This window comes from Sminthopsis crassicaudata, chromosome 1 (genome assembly GCF_048593235.1).
Source record: "Sminthopsis crassicaudata isolate SCR6 chromosome 1, ASM4859323v1, whole genome shotgun sequence".
In the NCBI taxonomy this organism is placed as follows: domain Eukaryota; kingdom Metazoa; phylum Chordata; class Mammalia; order Dasyuromorphia; family Dasyuridae; genus Sminthopsis; species Sminthopsis crassicaudata.
Window position 1 is genome coordinate 381,588,294 of NC_133617.1, and position 9,434 is coordinate 381,597,727.

General features: G+C 35.6%; 1 pseudogene; it reads left to right on the plus strand.

Moving 5' to 3' along the window:
• Nucleotides 1–7,213: 7,213 nt before the first annotated feature.
• On the plus strand, nucleotides 7,214–7,823 carry LOC141554384 (large ribosomal subunit protein uL22-like; annotated as a pseudogene).
• Nucleotides 7,824–9,434: the final 1,611 nt, after the last annotated feature.

Consider the following 9,434-nt stretch of genomic DNA (forward strand, 5'->3'; position numbering starts at 1 on the left):
AGTTATCCTTTCAGACTGCCGTCTAAACTCAATCTCCCAGTCAGACTGTTCTCCAGGCCCAATGTTGCCTTTTTTATCCTCCCAGAGAATGGGCCTGTGAGAACTCCTACAGCCAATGAACTTGCTCCTTTTAAAGATGTAAACTCCTTTAAACATGTAAACTCTACCTCAGAAGTCCAAAGGTGTAAACTCCCTTCAAAGGCCTGAACAAAAGGTATGAATTCTGAGCCAGAGAATTGTTTAGACAGCCTGAGTTATCACCTTGTAATCCTAACACCCTAAAGTGACCTTTTCTCCTCTGGCATGCATGGGTGCACATGCAGAACTTGCATGTCATTTATTTTGCATTGTGGATTAAATGTTTATTGGATAAATTGGATCTTTTTTTTTTCTTGCTGATTAAGTGACTTACCCAGAGCCACACAGCTAGAAAGTAGGATCACTATTTTTGTGGAGGAGATAGGATGTGGATGACAAAATCCCAAGGTGTTCCATAGACTATATAATGAAATACTGAGGCATATTATGATGCAATAAATAAAGGGCTAATCTTGGAGTAGAAAAAAGTATGGCAAAATGGAAAGACTTAGTTTTAGAGTCAGTGTTTGTTGCATTCTGGCTTTGGCTTGCTAATTGTATGGCATCTAGCAAATCATTTAACCTTGTTAGCTTCAATTTCTTTATAAAAATGAGAGGATTGGACAATACATCTTCTAAAATGTTTTTTAACTCCAAATCAATGATCTTTTGATTCTAAGTCCTGCTTTTGACACTATGTTTATAGGCTAGGCAGCCTGTTAGTGTCCCCAAACAGCTCTCTAAAATTGTGTTACAAATGAGCTTTTAATCTGCACCAATAAAGGGAGTTCAATGAAGTGAACATGCAGATCAAAAAGGCAAAAAAAGAAATTGTTATGTATTGTGTCACCAAGAGGAATTGTGCTTTCTGAGAACAGAGTAGCAAAGACCGCTAAAACATATGTTCTGCCCTCCATTAGTTTATATGCTACTTGGAGATATAACATTTATCCAGATGAATAAATATAAAATTATTTGAGCGGGAAAAGAATACTAACAACTAGGGGTATTAGGAAAGGCTTGTATGTCTCCTTCGTCTTCTTTTTAGAACTTGCTGAAAGGACTCATAATGGACCCTGACTCTGCTTAGTGTTTTGTTGGGATTTGTTTAATGGCTAATCTCTTTCTCTCTGACTGATAATATCTGTATGGTACCCATTTAACTGGGTTGTGAGATCAAATATGTAAAGCTCCTTATAAATCTTAAAGTACTTTATAAATGTCATCTATTATTATTAATTTGTTTTAGGGCCACAGCATCAAGTCACCTCTCATGTCTGCCAAAATGCAGCAATCAAAATTCAAATAATCACAGAATTGCTGTGAGAACCAAATGAGATAGCCTAATAAAGCACTTTGCAAACTTGAAATGCCAAGAAGAGCAAAGTGACTGATGACATATAGAGTCTTTTCCAGCAAAAGAATAATTTTTTTCAGCTGACTTTTGTACCCTTGTTGATAATTAGCTGCCCAAGAAAAAAATCTTAAGGGAATATAAAAACAGTTGTGGTGTTATGGAGAGCCCATAAACCTTTGATGTATTTTCTGGACATCTGAGAAACATAGCTCTTAGCAAGAGTTAGTTTAGTAGCTTATTATGAGGCAATAAATACCAGGCAAGCAGAGGGTAGATTTTAGTTTTACCTGATATTAAGTATCTCCTGGATCACCTTTTTTTTCCCCCCCATTTTCTAATTTATTATGAACTTAACAAATATGAACATTCCAATACACAAAGCACTTTAATATTCTATTGTATTTCTGTACAATTTGTCCAGTCATTCCTTAATTAATAACCATTATTTCCAGCTCTAGGTTATAACAAAAAGTACTGCTATGCAAATAAGGGAAGTAGATTTGTATAGTAGGAAAAAAATGGCTCTGAAATCAGAGAACTCTGATTCATAACTCATATTGCATATTTGATGTTGGGCAAGTTATTTAAACTCTTTGGGTCTTTATTTTCTAAATAGCAAAGGAATTATGCTAGATAATTTCCGAGATCCTTTTAAACTCTAAAGCTATGATCCTAAATATGTACATATGTGTATATACATACATATATAAATATGTATATGACATGGTTGCCAGATAAATAGACCAATAGATAGTCCTTTCCCTCTATCTTTGACTTCTTTAGCCTATATGACTTCTAATGGTACTGACCACTTTTTTTCAGTCTCCTTTTGCTGATTCATTTTCTATGTCTCGCCCTCAATGGAAGTGAACCAATGTTCTGGACTGGGATCTAGCTTTTTTTTTTCTATGCCCTCTCTAAGGGGTTGCCTCTGTTCTGATTTCAATCCTACATCATCAGATGCCCATTAAACCTTTCAAATTGGATATGCAAAAGGTATTTCAAAATCAAAATGTCCAAACCCATTCCTCTTCCAGATTCCTTATTTCTGGGCCATCACAATCCTCATAAATCACCTATCTTTATAGCCTCAGGGTCCTCTTCAACTCCAACACTCTTGTCCTACATTCCCAATCAATAACCAAATTTGTTTTTAAAGTACTCTGGACAGTTTAAAAGTCTACAAATACTCAGAGCTTAAAGAGCACTGGAAAGGATTTGTTCACAAAGACAGGCCTGCTCCTATTCCCTTGCTCCATTCACAGGCATCTTTGAATTCCAAAAGATGGGCTACAAATTAGAGACACAGAGCCAGTTTTCTAACTGAGGAAGACAATATATAAAAGGAATATGAAAGATGAGAGAAGATATCCACAAGGGAAGCATGGAGATGAATCCCAAAGAGTCAGAAGCCCAGGCAGGAAAAGAATGAAATATGACTGGCCTTGGCCTGACACCAAAATGGAGACCTTGGAAAAGGGGACAATGAGGTGAACATGGAAGAAGAATGTTTCAGGGTAGAAAAATCTCAGGAGCTAAAGGAAATCCCAGAGTCAAGGAAGGGTTAAAGGAAAACCAAGAGAGAATAATGTCATGAAAACTCAAAAGAAGATCGTATGCAAGAGGAGAGTGTGATCAACTGTGTTAAATACTACAAAAAGTCACAAAGGATGAGGACTAAGAAAAGTCATTATACAATTTACCCATTATGAAATCAACAGTAACTTTGGAAATAGTAGGTTCTGTTGAATGATGAAGTCAAAAGCGAAGAACTGAGAAATGAGTGCAAGTCAATGAATATAGATAGTTTTATTCTCTAGGAATTTGGTTGAGAGACCTAAGTTCAAATCTGGCCTCATACACTTAACATTTTCTAGTTGTGTGATCCTGGACAAGTCATTTAACTCTAATTCCCTCACAAAAAAACAAACAAACAAACAAAAAAAAACAAGAAAAGAAGAAGAAGAAGAAATAACAATAATAATAATCTGGTAGGTACAACTAGATGCACCAATGGATAGAGCTGGTCCTGGATTCAAGAGAAATTTGGATGAGAAAAGAAAACAAAAGAGGTCTAGCAAGGATTTTCAAAAAATATGGGAGACTCAAGCCATATTAATGATGGCAGCAAAAATGGAGACTGAAGAATATCCAGAATGATTATTTGGGAGAGCAATTAGTAAGAGAAAATGGGAAGGTGGCATCAATGTGTAAAGGGACTGGCCTTTGTGAATGAAAGGCTATCTTTCCATCCAATTTTGGAATCAAAAAGATAATCTTGGACGATTACATTAGACTTGAGATGGAAGATGCCTTCTTCATCCAGAGAGAACTATGGAGACTGAATGTGGATTAAAGCACAATATTTTTTACCTCTTTTGTTATTTGTTTTTTTTTTCTTTCTCAAGGTTTTTTCCCTTTTGGTCTGATTTTTTTCTTGTTCAACATAAAAAATATAGAAATATGTTTGAAAAAATTGCATATATTTAACACATATCAGATTGTTGTCCTGAGAAGAAGAGAAGAGAAAGTAAAGAGAAAAATTTGGAACAAAAAGTCTTGCAAAAATGAATGTTGAAAACTATCTTTACATGTATTTGGAAAAATGAAATATTATTGAAAGAGAAAAAAAAAAGGATTTCAACAGAGAGAATTCTATACCAAGGGGAATCAGAAGAGGACTCTTGTAGGGGGGGGTACTGATCTCCATTCATCTTGAAGGAATCAAAGAAGGAAAGATACACTACAAATATGAGAGGAAGGAATGGATTTTTAAAATTATGGATGACTTGGTTAAAGCCAAATCAACTGGAGCTCCCAGGTCCAATGAGTTGAAAGAAATAGATAGTTGGAAAACGTGATTGGAAAATGAAAAAGACTTGGAAACTGATTGGCTGGAAAAGGGAAGTGAGTGAGAGAGGGAAGAATTGAGGATGACTTCAAGGTTGCAAACTTAGGTCTCTAGAATAGTTATTTCGTCAACAGAAATAGAGGAGATGTTTTCCTTCTTTCTTTTTAACCTCTTTATAATCTTTATTTTAACTTCTCAGATATTTGGAAAGAAAAAGAGGAGAGAACAGGAGGAAATCTGAATAATTTAAAAACAAAAATTATTAATATAAAATATTTTAAAGCAAAAAAAGAGGATGATCTTGGTGTATTATGATAAAGAATTAAAAAGAAGAAAAAGCTCATAGAAAACTTTCTCAATATTCTTGTTATGAGATAAGGGTCCAGAAGTTAAGAAAATGAGATGAGGAAGTTTTTTGAAAGCCATTGAAGAAAAAAAAAAAAAAAAGCTTTAGAAAAATTAGTAAGGATATTGGCTAGAGGATCAATTAGGGAGAAATAAAAAAGGTTGATTTAATGTCAAATGACATGCTCTCAGGGATCAAAGCTTTGCTTCATACTATTTAACTTTGATTTTTTTACAATAATTTGAATAATGCCAAGAAGCTAGTAGGGAGGTTGGGTCAAGTAGATTGTTCAGGACTTTGCTTCTCAACAGACTGATCTGTACACAAAATGTGACAACATGGACATCAGCTCTAATACCTCTGATGGCTCATTTTTTCCTTCATGACTTTTTGAGGCTCACAAAGTAGTATTCTAGTCCAATACTCCTTCATCTAAAAGAATAAATGCAAAGAAGCAAAAATCAGAGACCCATATTCATACCCACATATGGGTCCAGGTGGAAAGGTTAAGACTTCAGGCTTCTTTCCTGTCCAGAGGCAAAAAACAGGTTTTTGTTTTTTATTTCCTCAGAAGAAGACCAAAGTATTTACCCATCTCCTTGGATAAGAACACCATCTAACAGATTAAGGGGGTATCCCCAAATGTCCTATAACAAATGGAAAACTACTGTGAAGTCCATTGGATGTTTGTGCATAAAAGGTTACCCAAAGTACAATTTATGGTTTCCTAAGCGCTTCAGTCATTAAAATACTCTTTTTTTTTTTTTTCAATAGATCCAGAATTTCCAGTGTTGAAAGATAATGACTGATGGGAGTGAACTCTGAAACTGTGTCCCTTTTGATCTGTAAAAGAAGGGCAATCCCAAGTCTCTGAAAAAGTCTGGGAAAGCATATGTTTCCAAACAAGTTAAGTGGCTTCATTCAATTGGAAATCTTAGTCAAATCTACTCTCCATTGATCTGGGAGTAGCCTGATCCTCTTCAGGAAATTCCAAGCTCAAAATAGAGAATTTACTCTAATTTATAAGAAATCAAGCCATTCTCCAATTGATAAATGATCAAAGGATATGAACAGACAATTTTCAGATGAAGAAATTGAAATTATTTCTAGCCATTTGAGAAGATGCTCCAAGTCATTATTAATCAGAGAAATTAAAATTTAAACAACTCTGACATTCCACTACACACCTGTCAGATTGGCTAGAATGACAGGGAAAGATAATGCAGAATATTGGAGGGGATGTGGGAAAACAGGGACACTGATACATTATTGTGAATTGCCATTCTGGAGAGCAATTTGGAGCTATGTTCAAAAAGTTATCAAACTGTGCCATACCCTTTGATCCAGCAGTGTTACTACTGGGCTTATATCCCAAAGAGATTTTAAAGAAGGGAAAGGGATCTGTATGTGCAAGAATGTTTGTGGCAGCTCTCTTTGTAGTGACCAAAAACTGGAAACTGAGTGGATGCCCATTAATTGGAGAATGGCTGAATAAATTGTGGTATATGAATATTATGGAATATTATTGTTCTGTAAGAAATGACCAGCAGATGATTTCAGAAAGGCTTGGAGTAACTTACATGAACTGCTGCTGAGTGAAATGAGCAGGACCAAGAGATCATTATATATTTCAACAACAATACTATGTGATGATCAATTCTGATGGACGTGGCCCTCTTCAACAATCAGATGAACCAAATCAGTTCCAATAGAGCAATAATGAACTGAACCAGCTACACCCAGAGAAAGAACTCTGGGAGACAACTATGAACCACTACATAGAATTCCCAATCCCTCTATTTTTGTCTGCCTGGATTTTTGATTTCCTTCACAGACTAATTGTACACTATTTCAAAGTCCAATTCTTTTTGTACAACAAAGTACATGTATACATATATTGTATTTAACTTATACTTTAACATATTCAACATGTATTGCTCAACCTGCCATCTGGGGGAAAGGGTGGGGGGAAGGAGGGGAAAAGTTGGAACAAGAGCTTTTGCAATTGCTGAAAAATTACCTATTCATATATCTTGTAAATAAAAAGCTATAATAAAAAATTAAAAAAAAAAAAAAAAAAAAAAGGAAATTACAAGCTCTAGGAGATCTGGGTATGTTATTCCTATTGAGTGGCTTGAAATTCCAAGATAAGTAACTAGCCCTGGAGGTATTGTTGTCTCTCTTTCCAACTGGAACCAGGCCTCAGACTACTATAAAGAACAATGCTGAACTCCAAAACTCTGCAGAAGTCTGAAGTAGGATTATGCTTTTCCAAGGGATCTCTCTTCTTGGCACAGCTGCCTATCAGGACTCTTGCCCACTATGAATACATTCTCTTCTCAGTGATAACCTTTATTACCTCTTGCCATTGAGAAGTCTGTCTTCTTAACAAAGCTGGCTTCTCAGTGACAATAAAAATCCCTTTTGCCATTTAGACTTTTTGGTTAGTGAATTCTTTCACATTGGACCTCTGCTGACCAGAGGGGATTCTCACAACTCAATTCTCTACCACTAGACCCGCATCAATGACTATCCTGTATAACTTAATTTACAGGGACTCTTAGAAACAGGGAAATTGCTCTTCCCTTGAACCGTCCTAGGTAATCATTAACAATGGTGAGGTATTCTCTTGATCCAGAGAACCCCACAAAATCATGCAAATCAAGGGGCTCAAATCTCTGGGTCCATTTCAAGAATACCTGTGAAACAGCCCAAGCTATCAAGGGCATGCATATCAGAAAAGCTACCAAGTATTTGAAAGATGTCACATTGAAAAAATAATGTGTGGCTTTCTGCCAATATAATGGTGGAGTTGGCAGATGTGCTCAGGCTAAGCAGTGGGGTTGGACATAGGGTCAGTGGCCCAAAAAAGAGTGCTGAGTTCTTGCTGCATATACTTAAAAATGCAGAGAGTAATGCAGAACTGAAGGGTTTGGATGTGGATTCTCTTGTCATTGAGCATATTCAGGTTAACAAGGTCCCCAAAATGCAACAGCATACTTATAGGGCTCATGGTCGAATCAACCCATACATGAGTTCTCCTTGCCACATTGACTTGATCCTTACTGAAAAGGAGCAAATTGTTCCTAAACCAGAAGAGGAAGTTGCTCAAAAAAAGATATCCCAAAAGAAATTGAAGAAGCAAAAGCTTATGGCACGAGAGTAAATATGACAGTGCAAATAAAAGTGAAATGGAAAAAAGAAAAGAAAAGAAAAAAGAACAGGGAAATTAGCTAACAACTTTGGAGTCAAACCTAATTCTGAAATTTTAGGGAAATTACAACTTTATTGAATAGGAATTTTGCTATATGCTATTCAGAGATTTTACAAACACTGTAACTTATCCTTTCCCCATATCTTTCCTATGTTATTTTTTTAATTAATTTTATAATTGTAACTTTTTTTGATAGTACATATGCATAGGTAATTTTTTACAACATTATCTCTTGTACTCCCTTCTGTTCCAAATTTTTTCCCTCCTTCCCTCCACCCTTTCCCCTAGATGGCAGGCATTGCCATACATATTAAATATGTTATAGTATATCCTAGGTACAATATATATGTGCAGAACCGAATTTTGTTGTTGTTGTTGCAAAGGAAGAATTGGATTGGGAAAGTAAAAATAACCTGGGGAGAAAAAAAAATGCTAACAGTTTACACTCATTTCCCAATGTTCCTTTTCTGGGTGTAGCTGATTCTGTCCATCATTGATCAATTGGAATTGGATTAGCTCTTCTCTATGTTGAAGATATCTACTTCCATCAGAATACATCCTCATACAGTATCATTGTTGAAGTGTATAATGATCTCCTAGTTCTGCTTGTTTCACTCAGCATCAGTTCATGTAAGTCTCTTCAAGCCTCTCTGTATTCCTCCTGTTGTCATTTCTTACAGAACAATAATATTCCATAACATTCATATACTATAATTTATCCAACCATTCTCCAATTGAAATTTCATTTTCCAGTTTCTAGCTACCACAAAAAGGGCTGCCACAAACATTTTGGCACATACAGGTCCCTTTCCCTTCTTTAGTATTTCCTTGGGATTAAACCCAGTAGTAGCACTGCTGGATCAAAGGGTATGCACAGTTTGATAACTTTTTGGGCATAGTTCCAGATTGCTCTCCAGAATGGTTGGATTCATTCACTGTTTCACCAACAATGCATCAGTGTCCCAGTTTTCCCACAGTCCCTCCAACATTCATCATTATTTGTTCCTGTCATCTTAGCCAATCTGACAGGTGTGTAAGTGATATCTCAGAGTTCTTAATTTGCATTTCTCTGATCAATAATGATTTGGAACACTCTTTCATATGAGTGGAAATAGTTTAAATTTCATCATCTGAAAATTGTCTGTTCATATCCTTTGACCATTTATCAATTGGAGAATGGCTTGATTTTTTATAAATTAGAGTTAATTCTCTGTATATTTTGGAGATGAGGCCTTTATCAGAACCTTAAACTGTAAAAATGTTTTCCCAATTTGTTACTTCCCTTCTAATCTTGTTTGCATTAGTTTTGTTTGTACAAAAGCTTCTTAATTTGATGTAATCAAAATTTTCTATTTTGTGATCAATAATGGTCTCTAGTTCTCCTTTGGTCACAAATTCCTTCCTCCTCCACAAGTCTGAGAGGTAAACTATCCTATGTTCCTCTAATTTATTTATGATCTTGTTCTTTATGCCTAAATCATGGACCCATTTTGATCTTATCTTAGTATGTGGTGTTAAATGTGGTCCATGCCTAGTTTCTGCCATACTAATTTCCAGTTTTCCCAGCAGTTTTTGTCAAATAATGAAT